Source organism: Manacus vitellinus, unplaced genomic scaffold (genome assembly GCF_001715985.3).
Source record: "Manacus vitellinus isolate BGI_N305 unplaced genomic scaffold, ASM171598v3 scaffold_17_pilon, whole genome shotgun sequence".
Lineage (NCBI taxonomy): Eukaryota > Metazoa > Chordata > Aves > Passeriformes > Pipridae > Manacus > Manacus vitellinus.
The window spans coordinates 5,719,343-5,737,625 of NW_021939256.1; positions in this window are offsets into that span (position 1 = coordinate 5,719,343).

Below are 18,283 nucleotides of genomic sequence, written 5' to 3' on the forward strand. Positions count from 1 at the left end.
CAGTATTTTTTATGATTCATTAGATCGTACAAGATTTAATGCATGATTACTATCTGTGTACAATGTAGTCTAATAATATAGAATCAAAATACAATATCTGAAAAAGAGCACATATGTATTTTCTTTTTGTAATAATGTGGCAGTCAGACTTGAAGAGGAAGTGGAATTATTCCAGTTCAGATGTTTCACCGATTTGGTTTAAAACAGTGTAACAAAACTGTTAGTAGGAATATAGAGAAATGTCTAGCCATGTATCAGTAAGAAAAAAGTTGTAGTATGTCTTCTCTCACACCTCAGAAAAACAACAGGGGAAAGCTGTGATATGCTTGATTGCACTTGTAATGTGCATAATTCCCTTAATCTGTATACAGTAACATGATAGTCCACGATAGACTGGAAGTGTTTATGTATGTCTCTAGAATAATCACTTTCATATCTCATTATCATAAGAAATCTCTTGCAAAATATTCTTAGTATTAGTCTTTTGCCAAGCTAGGGAACATTAGGTGTGAGTAAAAAACTGGCATCTTTAGAGAGGAAGGAATTGCTGGGCTGGAAGTAGCTTACTATGAAATTTTGCATCGTGATAAAATAGTTTCATTCTATAGGAGAAAATTTTCATTTGTTTTACCTGGAGAAAGTTGTATGTATCAAAGTTCAGTTGATAGAAAATGCACTTTACTTGATCAGAGTCATACATGGTACAGAAATTAACAATTCTGTGTTTTGTAATCTTGTCATAATCTCAGTTTGGTCCACTGTGCTTTCTACATCTGGCATTTATTGACAAAACAGAATGGAAAAAACATACATTCACAAGGAAGTGAAATTTTATCAGCTGGTGCCAAATTTAACAACATTCACAATTTCTTAATCTTGATTTTTTCATCTGCAGTGAAATGCTGATGCAAAACATAATGAGTTAGGTAAGTACGTAAATACTTTGCCTTACCTTTTTTTTCTCCCCATTTAAAAAGCCCCAAACATCAACCACAAGAAAAAACCTGAAAAACAAAAACCCCAACCAAAGAAAAAAAAACCCAAGGAAGAGGAAAAAGTATTATTTTTTTTCTGCTCAAATAATGATGCATCTCTCTCTCTTATATGAAAGGTAGTTCTGACTCATTGTTATCCTGGAGAGAAAGCCAAAGCTGTTCTACAGGCCATATGTTCATGAGGGCTGGAGTCTGAGGTGACTTGAAAGCAGTGTACCATCCCAAGTTTTGTTGTCAAACTTAATTCTAGCTGAGATGTCACCATTTACTGATGTTTGAAAAGGATGGTATGTACTTTGCTAGGCTTCTGAGGCTTGCTCCTCAAATATGGTTCAGGGTATGGGTGTATGCTCACTCAACAAGAATGGTTCAGGGTATGGGTGCCATACACAGATGGGCTCAGAGTCTTGTGAATTTGTCAAAGGAGACTATTTCCAATCTCACTGTAAAGAAAAATGATAAAAAATGATTCGGTAATGACTATTCTCTGGGTCTGAATGTCACATAAAATGCTGATCTGGGGAAAATTTTTGTAGGCATATATACACCAGTGAGCTCTGCAAAGTATTCCTTGTGGCTTTTCCTTCCTCTAATTTTTTCCTAGGGATCAGGAGATGGAACAGGTGCTGACATTCTTCTGAACATCATCCATAAGTGGCATCAGGTTGAGCACCACACGAGTCCTTCGTAACACAATCTGTTCTCTTCCTTGTCTGTACATTCAGCAGCGGTAATTTTATGATTGTAACAATGATGATATTTTAATCATCATAGCACGATACTTGTCTAATATCTACTAGGTTAAAAGGAGACAGTAGCTTAGTGTCCTAAAGATTTTGTTACGAGATTTCAGACTCAGACAAATGCATACAGTTAATTTTTTTTTCTTCACAATCATCAGGGCCAGGGACAGATTCTTTTACTAAATTTAAATAGAAATTTTGGAGAGAAATATGGTACCCTTAAAAGTATTATCATATCACTGACCTAATACAGGTGGGACAATTTTGAGCTCTGAAGTTAAAGAAGATTTCCTAAGGGACTGGTAAGATAAAATCACTTATTTAAAGGCAAAAATATAGCAAAATGAAAGTTAAGGCACCAGAGCTGTATACTGACACTGAGAAGAACTAAGTCTTTGAGAAAACTTGAGATGAATTGATTCACTGCAGTAGATACAGAGAATAAAAAAGAAGAACCTTTGAAGCTGGAGGGAGTTTCTCTAACCACAGATCTTATTGACTGTTTTCATTATGAAACAAAATATGTTAAAATGGGAAAATATGCTGATGACATGAGGTGCTGTCATCATGATGGATTAAACTGGCATACAGGAAGAACTCAAATACCTTGAGACTGCAAGTAATGGAAATAGAAAGAAATAATATTACAGAAGGTGAACTAATGCTTTCAGAGTAGTAATATGAAGAATTTCCATAACCTTTTAATTCAGTAGTTGGAAATAATAGAGGACAAGAAATATATGAGTGCAATACTTGATCACATTAATAACTTGCAAGCATGATACACACTTTCAAAAGTTTCCCTGCAGTATATCTTCAGAGGTTTTCTCCATGCCCATTTCTTCAGTAAAAGGCAAATATAAGAATTCAGATAGACCCTTCTCCTTGAACTCTGCATATACTTTTGAATGGCCATGTTCAAGAGAAAAAATATTGATATTAAAACAAGTACGGTGATGATCAGGGAAATGTTGGACGTACAGCATAACAGAAGCCAAGATAAGGTTGATATGTGTAGTATAGCAAAAGGAAGAATTATAACTGTCGTGCAGAAACATATCAAGGGGTGGAGATAACACTGGGAAAGGAGAAGAATCAAGTACAATAAAGGATGTTGTCCCCAAAGGAGCAATGAATATATAAACTGTGAGTAAACTATAATGGTTACAAATTAGAGGGAAGTTTTGTACTGAAGAGGTTAGAAACAGTCACTCTGTAGCAGAATTGGGTCACTAAACTTATAACAATATATATATATTAAGATAAATCTTTGTCAGTCTACATTAAGTATTTTATGAGATAGTTTTTGTAATAGCAGGAGACAGAACTTGATAATGCTTATTTGTTTCAGTTTTGGGATATGTATTGATACACTATATTGACCAGTTAATAATATCACAATACTATTTTTAATGTTCTTCTTCAGTATATTAAAATAATTAAGGGAACCTACTTAAATCTCTCTCACAGCATATCTGCTATATGCAATGCTCTTAATGAGTGAAAATACAATTTTATGTATTTTTGGATATATTGAGTCATGATTCCTAATACTGGAAGCTAATAGGTAAATTAATTGACATCATATTTTAAGAAGAATTTTGCCAGGGACCATTGCATCCTTTACTAAGTTTGTGAGGGATTTCAATTCAGGAGCAGAAATAACATTAGATATCTTAGGTCATCATACATAGCAAACAAAGAATAATTAAGAAACTGGGTCAGACATCCGCCCAAGCCTAGATGGGTCATTGATCTTAAAGGATAACAGTTTTTGAGGCCTAAAAAAGCTATTTGGATACTATTGTGATTTATGAAGAGAGCAGCAAATACAGCATTGAAAAGTATTCGTTCTTTTACTGTGAATAGGATAACCCTTTTGCCCAGCTTTTGCAAAACTGCAACTGGATACCATCATGTTTTAAATCCCACTAGTATCAATTGCATCCAACATTTGTTTTGTTTGTTTACAGTGAAAATTCTTTGGGGTTGTATATGCACATTGCTAAGCACAAAACTTTCTTATTTAAACCTGATCCTTTGCATTAATGCATTATTTCTCCCTAATTTCTTGTTCTTATCTAACTTTTTTTAGGGATATTTTTAGGGAGATATGAAGAAGGTTATCCCTTGGTCACTGACTTCTCTGAATTACATCTGTCCATTTATCTTTACTGTGTTGTTTTTTTCCCCACTTGCTGCTTTTTTTCTCAAACTTTTTCTTTCTTTCCTTCTATTGTTTTCATTGCAAGTATATTGCAAATAGTGCTGTATATCCTGAAATATAATCCTGAAACCTCAGCATAGCTTCATTTCACCATTTTTTGCACATTTTTGGTAATGTGGTTTTCGTATCTTTAGAATAAAGAATTACATATCGCTATATAACTATAAACTAATATTATTCCTGTGGGTTTTTTTAAAAAACCATATTTTATATACATTTTAAATTCAAGGGTATGATAGTAAACACTTTATTAACATATTTTATTTAATTAGTCAAATTATTAAATCATGTTATTTACTTGTAGGTATTTCAGTTTAGATAGATTTCTTTGTTGTTGATTTTAAATTCCTAATTTTTTTAAGAGTTTCCTTCTTCATTTGTGTCTGAAAGCTATTCTCAGTGTCAGACTAGAATCAGACACAATTTATACCAGACAAGAACATGCTAATATGGAGGGATAGGGTGGTATGACTATGATTGTGAATAAGCAGGTCATAACCCACACTGCCATAATTAAGACACATAGGAGGAACAAGAGAACATGCACTCATGTTCCCTGGACCTCTACCCTCTTGTAAAAAGTGCCACAGAACTGCCTCATCTTGAAGAACCAAGAAAAGGCAAATGCAGTTGGGTGAAAGCCCCTTGTCTGCATAACAGATCTAATCTTATGTCTGTGAGGAGAACCTGAATAACAGGCGTGTGTGTTATAAGTTGATAATGGGGAGCAAGTGGTGGGAAAGTTTATAAATTATACTGCTCCCACAAAAAGTATTCATGTATGTCTGCTTTAAGCATGTAGTCCTCTTAATATTCCTATTTATGGCAGAGAATAGCAATAGAAGCTATCCTGTATATTTCCCATCTTTTCTTCCTGAAATGATGCCCTGTCTTTTCTTTTTCCTCAAGCAGTTTTCATCCCTCCAGTATTTTCACTGATGCTGATATAGAATTTAGCAGAAATCTTCCAAGGGTTAAAAAAACCTCTTATCCCTGACATTTTACTTATTTTTGTGTAGTTTCAGAGCTTCAGAGGCTTGCTCACTGTGTACTCTCCTTTGATTTTTAAACTACTGCATGGCCAGGAGCTTTTCCAATGGAACAAGAAATTGTTTGAATTTTTTCAACTCTTCTTAAAAACCAGAAAACCTCCCTGTATGAGTACAAGACCTGGACCTGGATCTAGCTTTGTGGGAACCAGAGCAAGAGAGCCAAGAAGTAGTCTCCAGAAAGTGCACTTATCAGGACCTTCCCATCACTTGAGTTTCCACAATGGAAGCATTCATTGCACCACTGTGAAATTTTCTTGATAACTGCATGTTATCAAGCTTTCTGAGTTTCATAGATGATTTATGTGCGACTGCCTATTTCTCTCTCCTCTGTCACAGAATATTTTGAATTCTTCTGCTGATTTTAACTAACTGTGACTAATTCTCTCTATGCTTCATGAGATCAGAAGACAGAGATACTGTTAAATATCCAGACAGCAAAGGAAAATGATGTGTTAATTGCCACCTGTCCAAAGGCACAGTAGAGACACTACTGGCACTGCTCTTCCTAATGCACCCCTGGATACCACTGACCTTCATGGCCCCCAGGGCACACTACTGGCTTACAGACAGCTTGCTGTCCAACAGGACCCCCAGCCCCTTCTCTGCAGAGCTGCTTTCCTGCAGGTCAGCCCCAGCCTGTACTGGTGGATGGGGTTATTTTTCCTCAGGTGCAGGATCCTGAATTTGCCTTTGTTGAACTTCACAGTTCTTCTCTGCCCATCTCTCCAACCTGTTGAGGGTCCTTCTAAAGGGCTACTCAGCTATATCTTCGTCCTTAAAATGCAATTGAGAGGTCTATCTCCCTTGCACCTGACCTAAGGATGGAAGAGTAAAAGAGAACTGCATAATGAAATAGATGCAGAAGGGACTATTATCACACAGTTATAACAGATTTTTGCTTAAATTTGGGAAATGAGTGTTTTTAAAGATATTGACCTGTGCTAGTGGTACTAATAGATTGTAGAGATGGAGTTTTATACTTTTAAATAAAACACAGTAAGAATCAGCATATTGATAGCAAGAGTAGCTTAGGTTTAACAGGTAGTCCTGTGGCCCATGACATCTCCGTTACACTCTGACGCACACGGCTCAGGCAGGTTTTTGGGTTTTGCTGAAATATGCTGGAGTAGAAGAAGCTAACATCAGCATCAGTGACTAAACTGAGGAACAAAAATGCAAGAGGATGAGAATAGGAAAGCTTCTTTCCCTCCAAGTGCAGTTCTATCCAAAACAGAAGCAACCATAATAACAGTAACTATAAGTTAAAAGGAATTAACAATAAGCAATAGCTTTATAATATGAGTTAGATAATGTAATTGCTACTGTTGACTTTGGACATTGCTGGGTGCCTAGCAGTCCCTTTCAAGTACAGGACCTCTTTTCACTGAGCAAGTAAAAGCTCCCAGGATTCCAGGAGATTTCAATTTAAATATACAGACAAATGGTTCCCTGATGTCACACATCACTTCAGCATCCAAATGAGTTTTTCCCACCTTTCTTGAGAGCAGTGCCTCGTATGCCAGTGAATTTTGTCTTTTACCATTTTTCCTTGAATTAATATAACTTTTAAATGTTTTTACTTTTCCGATTTCTCCTACACCTCTAAATTTTTAAGACGTGACAAAAAGTTCAGACCACTCTTGCAATAATTTGGTGCCAGCGCATGACACCTACATTTTTTGTGGAAATACCTTTAAAAATGGAAGTCACTTCATCTGAAGTGACTAAAATCACTCTTATTTTACTCTGAATTTTATTGTTTCAGTGTCTTTTTCTGATGTTTGTGCTATTGATTTCTGAATTACTTCAGTGGCCAGTCTGAATTTTAGAAAGCAATATGATGAATTTTTTGAAGCAGAATATCTGAGAGCAAGAACTTCCTTATCCTACATAACTTTTTGTACTGATTGGTAAAGTTTCATTTTTATCTTGCAATCCCTCTCAACCACACTGCACTTGGCTGCTGCCCACCAGTGGTTCATTGTAGGGAATACATGAAAAAGAGAGAGAAAAACATTATAGCTATTTTTATTTCATTTATAGAAATAATATATGTCAAGACTAAGATATGGATAGCTAGTGCTCTATGTCAGAGCAAAAGAAAGAGGTAAATATTATACATTTATATACATCATAGACTTCTTAATGCAGTTTTCTAAGCTGATTGCTAATTTTCTTCCAGTGGAAATAATTTAATTTAACACTATTAAATATTTTCTCCTGAATGCAAGATGCTTAATCACTACTTTTTCTTTTCCATATTTTTCACCTAGTAATGATATGTGCAATTCAGTGGATTACTGAGCTACAGTCTTCCTCGTCTAGAATGTCTGAATACCTTATTTGCTGCCTAAATATTGGAAATCATTGTACTTTCATATTTATGCAAACCTTTTAATACTGAAGAGACTAATAAACTTCCAAAACCTTACTAAACAGCTGATTTAGTAGCTCTGTATGCAATTGTGCTAGTCAACCACCAACCAAATAATCTAGAAAGTAAAATGTTAAGTAATAAAAAGGCACATAAACTTTTTACTGCACAAATTTATTGTCATATAGAAATAAAATCAATTTTTATGTATGCAGAGAAAAAAAATAAAAACTTCTATTCTTATACCCTTTTGTAATTTTGAGAGATGTACAAAAAATATGAATACCTACTGTTTTAGGAGAGCCTATTTCTTCACCGTATTGAAATGTGACCAATGATTTACACCTCTCCTTCTATTGAAGAAGTAGACCAGAGGCAGACAGAAGGCATTTTATTTACATGAAATCAAAAGTATTTTGCAGTTTGCAGTGGCTTTCAGGTGTGCGATTCTGTTCAACTGCTATTGTTATACGGAAAACTTTCTAGCATATGACTAACATATATCATGTCTGGTTTGCTCCTTTTGTGACACATGGTGTGTACAATTTTCTTTTGGCTGTTTTTTATTTTTTTTTTTAGTTGTTTCAATTTCTTTGGAAAGATATCTGTGCTTTGGTACTTGTCATCTTCAATATAATTTAAAGGAAATGTGTCTTGCATCAGAATTGAATGATGGTGGCATTTATGCTGGTTTGTACTTCTATGAAAGCCATTCCATTGACTACAAAACATGTTATGGGCTGGTACAGAATGTTGTTTTAAAATCTACCAGTAGAGCTATGGTAACGTGGAACTCAGCATGGAAAAGTTACAGAATGAATTGAGAAAGAGTAAGTTATATATATATTTAACCAAAGGAAATTGTTTGGGATGAACTTTAAATGTACCTTCCAATCCCCACCATTATATGATTCCATGATTTTATGATTCTCAAAGTGATTTTTCCCTTACCATCAACATTATCTGTATTACATTTAGGTTCAGATTCAATAAACTGTTCATCATTCATGGCTGACTTTCTCCAAACACTAGGCCATCCTAGATGAAGGGGAAGGCAAAGTTTGCATCACGAAAATACTAGCTGCTCTCAGACCTGTGTTGTCTGAACATTTCTAGCTGCTGCAAGCAGATACCAAATAGATAAGGAGAAAGAATGTGGGATTGATAAATGAGAGACTGAGTCATGAAGGAGTATTTTCTCGTAACTATTTTGAGTATGACCTGCCAGCAAGGATGTAAATCCTTCTAATTCATTCAACTTGCCTTCAGCACCTCTGCGAGGAAAGCCCCCACTATCTCCTGTGGTGAAGCTGACCACTCCAGATGATGAGAGTGAATATCTTGCTCTTATGCACTGACAGGAAGCAATCATCTGAAAAAAACCATTAAAGCTGCTTCTGATCAGTGAGATGACCTAAGTCTGTGTAGTCTCGAATATACAGTCTCTGCATCACCAGAGTGACCTTGCAGATGTTTATTCCTAGATCCTCTATAAATTTAGCCATGAATGAAAGGGTTGATGACAAACAGTGGGTACATCTCTCATATATTCCTTGCAACATGTGTGAAGGAGAAACTTTCTGTTATCTGAATTAAGTGCTGGCTGTGATGGACGTGAATGTCTATGGTTGTCCAGAAATATGTTTTATAAGCCAGAGAGGGCAGAAGTTGGATTCACAGTCTAAATTCAATGACAGATGTCACTAGAGGTGAACTTTGGAAATATTAGTACATTATTACTTGACTGGTATGAGAGAAAGAGATCCTCATTGTCTGAGAAGATACTTTAAATGTGTGCAATATCTGTGAAGAAGGTTGACTCAGGATGATTCTTCATAGTGTTTGGTGCTGGGTTCCTCAAGAGGTGGTTAACTGGCCAGCACTGACAGTGTGAATTAGCAGAACTCTGGCAGATTAATTGGAAGCTTTTGGTTTTTTATACAGCTTCAGATTAGGGTTGAACGATTCCTGAAATTTTCACTGCATCAAACTTCATTTTTTATTACCCATGTGGATGTTTTCTCTTCATTTGGTTCATGATTTTTTTTTCATCATTGCAGCACTGTTTTCCATAATATCATTTTTAAATTGAGGTAATTACGTTGTGGTTCATTTCCTACCCTTGACATTGCACAGTGTCTAGTAAATGTCACTTTTGCTTGTTTGATTTTCAGAATTTGCAGTCATAATTTCTAATTGTTCTTTTTCTGGATAATTTCAACACATAGTATACATATTTTCCCTGAATTAAAAAATAATATATGCATATTTATATATGCATGTGTCTTAATATATTTCTTTCTTTTATCTATTTAATTTAAAATGCCCAAATTATTAACAGTATCTGTGTTATTTCACTTAAAATTTTGTTTATGGTATTTGGATGCTTATAATGATTTGGATGCTCCTTTGCCATGTCTACACATTAGTTTTCATGTTTTTTCTTGCCATTTCCATTTTGATGTTTCGTACAATATCAATTCTTTCACAGGAATTTGCAATGTGTTATGCTTCCACTTCAATGTAGATATCCTGTTTCTGACACAATTCCAATAATTAATCTGTCAAGATTTTTTGTTTCACCTCTATATATAGTTCATGTATACTCCTATTAGGAATGCTCTTCCCAGGATAAGAGATAAGATTTGCTGTATATGTTCTATTTCACTAGATGTTTCTCTTCAAACCATTTGCAGATCTCAAATCAATTTGTGCACTCATGTCTAATTTATATTTAATATATTTAATTTCTGTTTAATATAGCATTCCAGTCAATGGACATGGTTTCTCTTGAACAGTTCCCATAAACAAGTTTTCTTCATTAATGTTGTTGCTTCTTTTTTTTTCCAGTTGATGAAATACTCTCAGCTTAAATCCTATTAATTCTGGACAATCTAATTTCTGTGGGGGATGTTAGTGTGTCATGTTCTTTCTTAAGAATACACATGCTTTATTTCTCAATAAGTACAGTTTCTAAGTGTTGGAATGCTCTTGAAAAATTTATTTATTGTGTCCATTTATGGTGGCCACGTCCAAAAGCTTGTGTTTATGTGCTGTGAGTATTTTAGTAGTTTTGAAACCATTCTACATGCTATTTAAAAACTCACTGAAGTTTTTCTCTCTGTCCAGCTTGAAAGATCATCCCATGTTTTCTTCACCTTCACCATCCTTTCACCAAAATTTGTCACCTGGTATTTAGACTTAGCAGTTTTATTTCATTCTTCCAGTTCTTCCAAATGTAAATTGAATTTTCCTTGTCGTTTTCTTCTCATTTTTGACTCATTGAAGTCTTCTAAGGTCTGATCTCAAATTAGGGATGTAATGGAAATAATCTCTTTACAGTTTTATATTTAACTCAGTAGCAGTACCTAGCCTTCAAAAGTTTATTTTCTTGTTACAGTTTCCTGTAAAACACATATTACTGGGATTTAAATATTTATGACTTCAGTGACATAGTCCGGTAACTATTCTATTTTCATATTCCCTGAAACTTAAACTTGACAGAATCAAAAGACCATTTTACAAATTATCACACATAATTTTTTTCCTTTATTGCTTCCCTTCTTTTCTTGAAGAAATTATATTCTTATATCTTAGTTGTTTACACAGGTCTCTGAAGACATGGACTTTTTCAACAGTCTTTAGATTCTCCATCTACTTCAACCTTTTTTCCTGATTTCTCAATTTCACACTTTCTTTGCTATACCACCCAGTTCTAGAACCACATAGTGTTTATGTGCTTGTTGTTCAACCCTTTAAATATTTAAATATTTAACTCCTTAAATATTTTTGTACAGTGGAATTGACTGTTTAGTGGACAACGGGAGTTACAAACATTTACGGAAAGAAAGGGAAGATCTACAGATCTACATGGCTTATTTCACTGTATCCATAGAGGATATGAGATCAGTCACGGTGTTTCCCTGTGACGCCCTTGCTGCCACATTCAATAGCCATCTAATTTCCATAATAACACCCTAAAGACCCTCCCAATCATTGTGTCGTGGGAATATCCAGCCTTGACAGCAGATTCCAGGCTGTTGTGGCTCAGGAGGCTACCCAAGAGTCCACTGGACCTGTTCCACAAGGCCATGATGTTGAGCCCCCATCACGACTTCACACTCCACACTGTGCTTTCAAATTGCTTTGAAATGCCAGCGTGCCTCCATGGAAGAAGCTATAGATAGCAGACAGCTGCCTTCCCCCAACATTCACACACAGTGATTTGAGGTTCACCTGCGTCACACTGCCTTCTTCCTTGCTCCTTGACATAGCATAATTTCTGGCATAATTTTTTCTGACCTTCACTTGGTTTGAAGCGATGATCCTATCCACATTCCTCCTCTGTTCTTCCATTCCAGGAGAGGGATGGGAGACAGCTGCAACAGCAATTAAAGTGCCCTATGTGAGGACATGAAGGGGGAAGGGCCTTGTCTCTGCCAGGTGCAGGAAAAAAGTTTTGTTATTTTTCCTCCTGAGCCAGGATGAAGACTACTCCAAGACAGTGGATTTCACAGGAGGTGGAAATTCTGTCTATCTGCTCTGTGGTACTTTAGTTCAGCAGTGTTAAACCAGTGTCTCTGGGTCTGATGCCCAACTGAAAGGAGTAGTGGCAATACTGGAGTTCAGATCAGCTTTGGTTATGACCTGCACAACTAGCTAAGAGGCAGCTGGCTGTTTCTAATTACTTCCTGCCCTTTCAATGGGCAAAGCATTTCTTCACCCTTCCTCCTTTCCTGTCCATTCCTTCTCTTGTTGCTTCTCCCTTCTTTTCTCACTTTACTATTCTCTTGCTACCTGTGTGGACCTAACTTCCACTGTACGTGTCTGTGTGCTGATTTTGTCCACTAAAATGTTTTGTTGAATTTGTTTTCCGGAATTTAATGTGCTAAATTGTTTAACAAATAAATCTTGCGAGCACTTGCATAAGTTATGATGCAGAAGCTCGTATTTGGAAACCAGGGTAATGAGAAGGAGGAATATGAATTACCCCCTTCAGCAACAGTAAGTTGTTAAATCAACTTAAACAGCAACCTTAGAAACACAGGGTTTGAAGAAGCCTGTGTAGGACAACTAACATAACACTCTGTCATGACTACAGTGTGGGATGATGAACAAATGGACGGTTTGCAAGGTCACCCTGCTCATGGCATCAAATGTACTGCAGATGAAGGCACAGAGAGGGAATGGCATACTGTTGTTACTGACCACAGCCCGTGTCCTACTACCAGGGGACCTGCTCCCTTAATTTCAGAGAAAAAAAACATGTGAGAGTCAAGGAGTTTGCGGCTGTTCCAAGGTGAATGATGCTGATTTAGTTCCTCTTTGCCAAAAGGCAGTGCCAGAGCTGTTTGTTGGAGTGACCAAGACACTGGGAAATAGCTGTGAAGGTGAAGTATACATCTGGTCTCAGATGTGCACGAACCTCTGATTAGGCCAGTTTGTCACTATACCCTTCATCAACAGGATGTTCCTTACTCTTTACTGAACTACTGCATAAATGTCTAGAAAACAACACCTCACAGTACAATGGAGAAACTTAAATCCAATTCTGAGAAGCAGTGGGGCTTCTCTTTCTGGGCTTCTGCAGTGGACTGACTGGCTACTGAAAAAGCACATGTCAAACGTTTTGATTGCTGTGTGGATTTTCTCAGCTTTTTGACTATAGAATTCCTCAATAGTTAGACCACTTCCTGATATAACAAAAAATAGTTGTCTTATTCAGAAAATGTATTCAGATCAGGTATCACTCTTAGTCATATCAGGAGAAGGGCAGCCTTTCAGCCACTTGCCAAATTCATGTAAGGCAACTCAGCGAACAAATTCTCTGAATCCAAGTCCAGTCTCTCTCCTTGTACTAGACAAGTTTTAATTATTTCACTGCAAAGTACCAGCAAGGAGATACCCATAAATATTTTCAAAATTGATCACAATAAAAATAATGAAGTTCTATGAACAGGGAGGGTGTTATCAGCTCTCTGAACTTGAACTCATGATGGCAGTGCTCCACATGATTGAATCTGATATCCCAACACATCGCAGGCAATAACTAATAAAGAACACTGTCATGGTTTAACCCCAGTCAGCAGCCAAGCCCCATGCAGCCCCTCGCTCACTCCCCCACCGGTTGGACTGGGGTGAGAATTGGAAGCATAAAAGCTGGAAAACTCATGGTTTTGGATAAAGGTGGTTTAATAGGGGAAGCAGAAGCTGCATATGCAAGCAAAGCAAAACAAGGAATTCATTCACTGCTTCCCATGGACAGTCAGGTGTTCAGCCATGTCCAGGAAAGCAGGGCCCCATCATTCATAATGGTGACTTCAGAAGACAAATACCATCACTCCAAACATCCCCTCCTTTCTCCTTTGTTCCCATACTTTATATACTAAGCATGATGTCATACGGTATGGAATATCCCTTTGGTCAGCTTGCGTCACCTGTCCTGGCTGTGTCTCCTCCTAACTTCCCACGCACCTCCAATATCCTTGCCAGTATGGCAGTACTAAAAGCAGAAAAGGTGTTGGCTCTGTATAAGCCCTGCTCAGCAATAACAAAAATATCAGCCTGTGTTCAGCACAAATCCAAAGCATAACCCTACATAAGCCACTGTGAAGAAAAATTAACTCTACCCCAGCCAAAACCAACACAAGCACTAGCAGTATAAATGAAGCAATATCGAGGCAAAGTTTAGCAGATGCTGACTTGGAAATACCTTGGGAGAAACTTTGTCAATGTTAACTTTTACCTGCTTAATAGTTGCTTTTTGTGTCTGGTTCTCTACAGATAGCTGGAGGGTCTGGTTGACCCTCATCTCTACTGCTCATTTTCTGAGAAGTCACGATAGGTAGTATTCCTATTTCCAGTGATTTAGAACAGGAACAACCTGTCAGTGACCTGTGGGCTGTACATCACCTGCCAGGATTATTCTGAGACTTTGGCCTCATCCCTCCTGCTTTGTTTCCTGACAGCAACTCTGTTATCAAGTTGCAGCAATATGGGCAGGTGCCCCTAGGTTTTAGTACTCAGGGAAGAATAGCTGTACCTACAGATGTAAGATCCAATGCATACCCACCCTCTTGCCTCATAAGACGTGGAGCTCAGTCAGTGCTGGACAGGTGATAGGTGTTTGACCACTCAGATGAAATGATAACACATAGCTCTGAAGCATTTTTCTTAGGAGATATAGGATATTCTCCTCCCAACTCATACTCTCTATTACTCATAATCTCGTTCGTTCTTTCCTCTTTGTTTTAAGATTGTGATCTCTCTGGTTGGCTTCAGAAGAAGAAACCTGTTTTCCTTTTCTCTCAAATAAATAGAATGGCACTAATGCTTTTTCATATATTTTATTATTCTGTATGTGTGCCTTGTATGGTTTAATTCTGTTTTGTGTTTTATAAGAGTTAGTTTTGGAGGGTCTGAATTGTGTGGAAAGACTAATTAAAAATAAAATTTGATATTTTAAGTCAACATTTTGAAATAATATTTAAAGTCTTGTGCAAGAAAAATATTTAAAAAATCAATGTAAAAACAACATCACTTACAATGAGGCAAAAAGAAAAAATTAGGTTAGGTTCAAAGTTTTTCAATGTTCAGTCCCTTCCAGCCTTTACTTAATCAATTATACAGTGGGGCTATGAAAATTAGTATGTTTTCTATACACTATATTACTGCATCTGTTTATATTTCTTAGAATCTCAAAATAAAGATTAACTGTAAGATTGGAACATCAGCTTTAGTAATTTTATGACCAGACTCATATTTTCTTAGAGTGCAAAAAGGTCACTAGCTACCTTGTTTGTGTTGTCTTTCAGACTCAACTGCATGCATATATGTCCTTGCTATAAGAAACACTTTGCAATCTGTTTTGAATACCATTTCATGAAAAGAAGGCAATTTTTAAAATTTTTACCATTCCTACTTATTTAAGGGATGGAGTTTATGGCTTTGATTAATTATCTGTTCCAAACTTTAAGATCAGTGGCTTTATATCTGTTGGTGATCAACAGTCACACGACTGTTGCAATGCATGGCTTTGCTTCTACCGGAGAATTTACACTGGTCTTCCACTGTTCTAAAAGAATTCTTCTAAGAGATTTTAGTGTATAAAAAAGTTTATCTTAAAAGTTTTTCCTTAATTTTGCATATAGTTAGTTTGGGGTTTTTTTTTAATTATACTTAAAATCATATTGTATTGGTAAAATTATACTTGGTATTTTTTAATGCAGCCAATGGCTCTATGGCATGGTATACTGTGCTCCCTCTCCAGTATTGCCTCTTAAAACAATGTTTGTCTGTTAGTAAAGGATCATTTCCTTCTGTTATAGTTAATAATTGCATCAAATATCTGGCCTTGAATTTTGTGTATGATTCCAAAAATCTTTGTCTTCCTTTGACTACAACTCTTCAGTATGACATGAGTTTCTCATAACTTAAAATTTCAACCTTTTTTATTTTTTAATTGAATACTGATTTATTCAGTAATTGCATGTATTATAGAATTTGCAGAACTTTCTGTTCCCTTAGGGGCATTATTTATTTTTATATTAGTCACATATGGAACAATAGTGTTTCATTTATCTCCTACTGCAAATAGTCTAGTGGAAAGATATAAATCATAGGACATCTGGTTATGGATAGACAAAATTTTAGTAACATCAAAATCTAAGAGTAATGAGTTAATCTGAGAGAACAACTCTTTGTTATGATAGACAAAAATGTATGGATATCCCTAAGTGGATTAACTGTTAAAAAATGCAGTTTGGCAGAAATTGAAATGTTCATGATTTGCACTCAAAATGCTGAATGGTTCTGATTAAGAAAATAAAGAAGGCAAAATATCTGTTACTCTTTTTAATGAAATATGGGAGTTTTTTTCCAGTTCAAGACATTTTAATTTTTAAAAATTTTCATACTAAAGAGAAGACACATCTAAAAAGGTGAAGATTTAAAAATAATTTTCTAACAATCCTGTGAGTACTTAGTTCATTTTTAAACCTTCTGAAGTATAAATTCCATCTTGATGAGAAAATGTTTCCTTTTCATTCTTTCAATTCTCCAAACCACATATATGAAAACAAAAAAGTAAAATAAAAACCCATAGTTCTTCAGCTGAGGTCTCCAGTTTCAGACTTCATTTTTTAAAAATTTAATTTCGATCATCCTTTCTGGACACACTTCATGCAACAAGGAAGTCTTACACATGAATATATTACTGTGGTACTGTTCATATTCACACAGCTGGTGCATTACTCAGAACAACTACGAGCTGCATGTCCTTTCTTATCTCCATTCCTATCATTCAGTCTGGTTTTGAAAATTTGATGCCAGTTGATTAAACAACCGAGATCTCTCTAGCCAAGTTTTGCCCTCTTTGATATACTGATTGTAATCTTTCTTGGTCACACCATCCTCTGCCTGATTCACAGATTGAAAAGCTCACTTGTGTTACACAGTTCTCTTGAGTCTCTGGATTTGAAACACTTAACATGATTACTACTGCCGCTATTAGACAGCATTGTTTGTGAACAAAATATTTGTCAGCCACTCCCTTATTTCTGAATTTTTCATCTGTAATGAAAAAGCAATTCCTGAGAGCTTCAAGGGCATGTTATTAAAATTCAGATCATGGACCACCCTCACATTTAAATGTATTTCTACCTTCCTTTTGGATTTTAAAGTAAAAATAACAGCATTTACATAACATGCTTTTAAAGAGTGCACACACTATTTTTTAGTTCAACCAGCCCTTTCTAATCTATTACATCTAATTATTGAGAGAAATTGGATTCTTCCAGAATGGAAAGAGCCTTTCCCCCCATCATAGTGGGAAAATAGTGCAGGTTTTTAAATGTTGCATGCTTTTGCATACAAGTTTAGCAAGTCGTTCTGCCAATAGCAGCAAAACCCCAGTTTCACAGATCTGTGACCCACACTGCCTATCATGGTTCCATGAGATGTCTCTAATACCTTCCCACCAAATCTGCACTTAAGCCCTAGGTCTCTCTCACGGACAAGAGCCATCAGCTGCAAATGAGGCAGCAGATGCCCTGATTCATGACAAACTGCAGGTGCACTGTTTACCCAGCCTGCATGTGCACCCTGGCTGCTAGGTGGCCAAAGAACAAGTAATGCTGAGCTCAGGATTCTTCCTTTCCTTTGACAGGACCTTTCCTTGAATCTTTCTTCTACATTTAGTGACAGATTTTCATGAAACTTGCCCAAACACAGAATCTCTGAGATGCCTATCTCTTTCTCAGTGGGTAAGTCAGACAAATAAGTTTTATCTTCTTAAGAAATCAGCATTAAAAAAGTGTTCTAATCTTCACCCCCTTTTTTCTACACACAAGTTTTATCTGGCTTCTGGATTTTCAGAAACTTGGTTTCGTCTGCTGTTTATTAGCAGAACTCCTCCAGAAAAAACTTTGTCAGGCTGATGCTGCTTTTCTTGCTTTATCTTCTAGACTTTGACAAGTCTTAGCAATGTTTCATTTAGGGTGAGAATGAAATACGAAATCCAAAAGGTAATGTCATGGATACAAGTAACATTGGAAAGTGTCCTGTATTTCAGGCTCCATTCATTCTACTTTATCTTGTAGTGCCTCTCAGTAGTGGAGCTATGTCTTCATCTGTGTCCCCACAGACCCTGCATAAAAAATGCAGAAGCAGCATTCAGGCAACAGAGCCTCCATGACAGCACTGCATTTTAAGGCCTCTAGTTGACATGAGTACACTAAAGTCTTTGTCTGACCAAAGCACTCACAGTGTTAACCTAACTTTCCTTCAACTTGGTCTGAATAAGTTATCCTACCAGGTACTGCAGATCTGCATCTTTTGTTTTTCACTAGATCAGGAACAGAGCACAGATCTCCCTGACAGTATCTTCGTGTGTG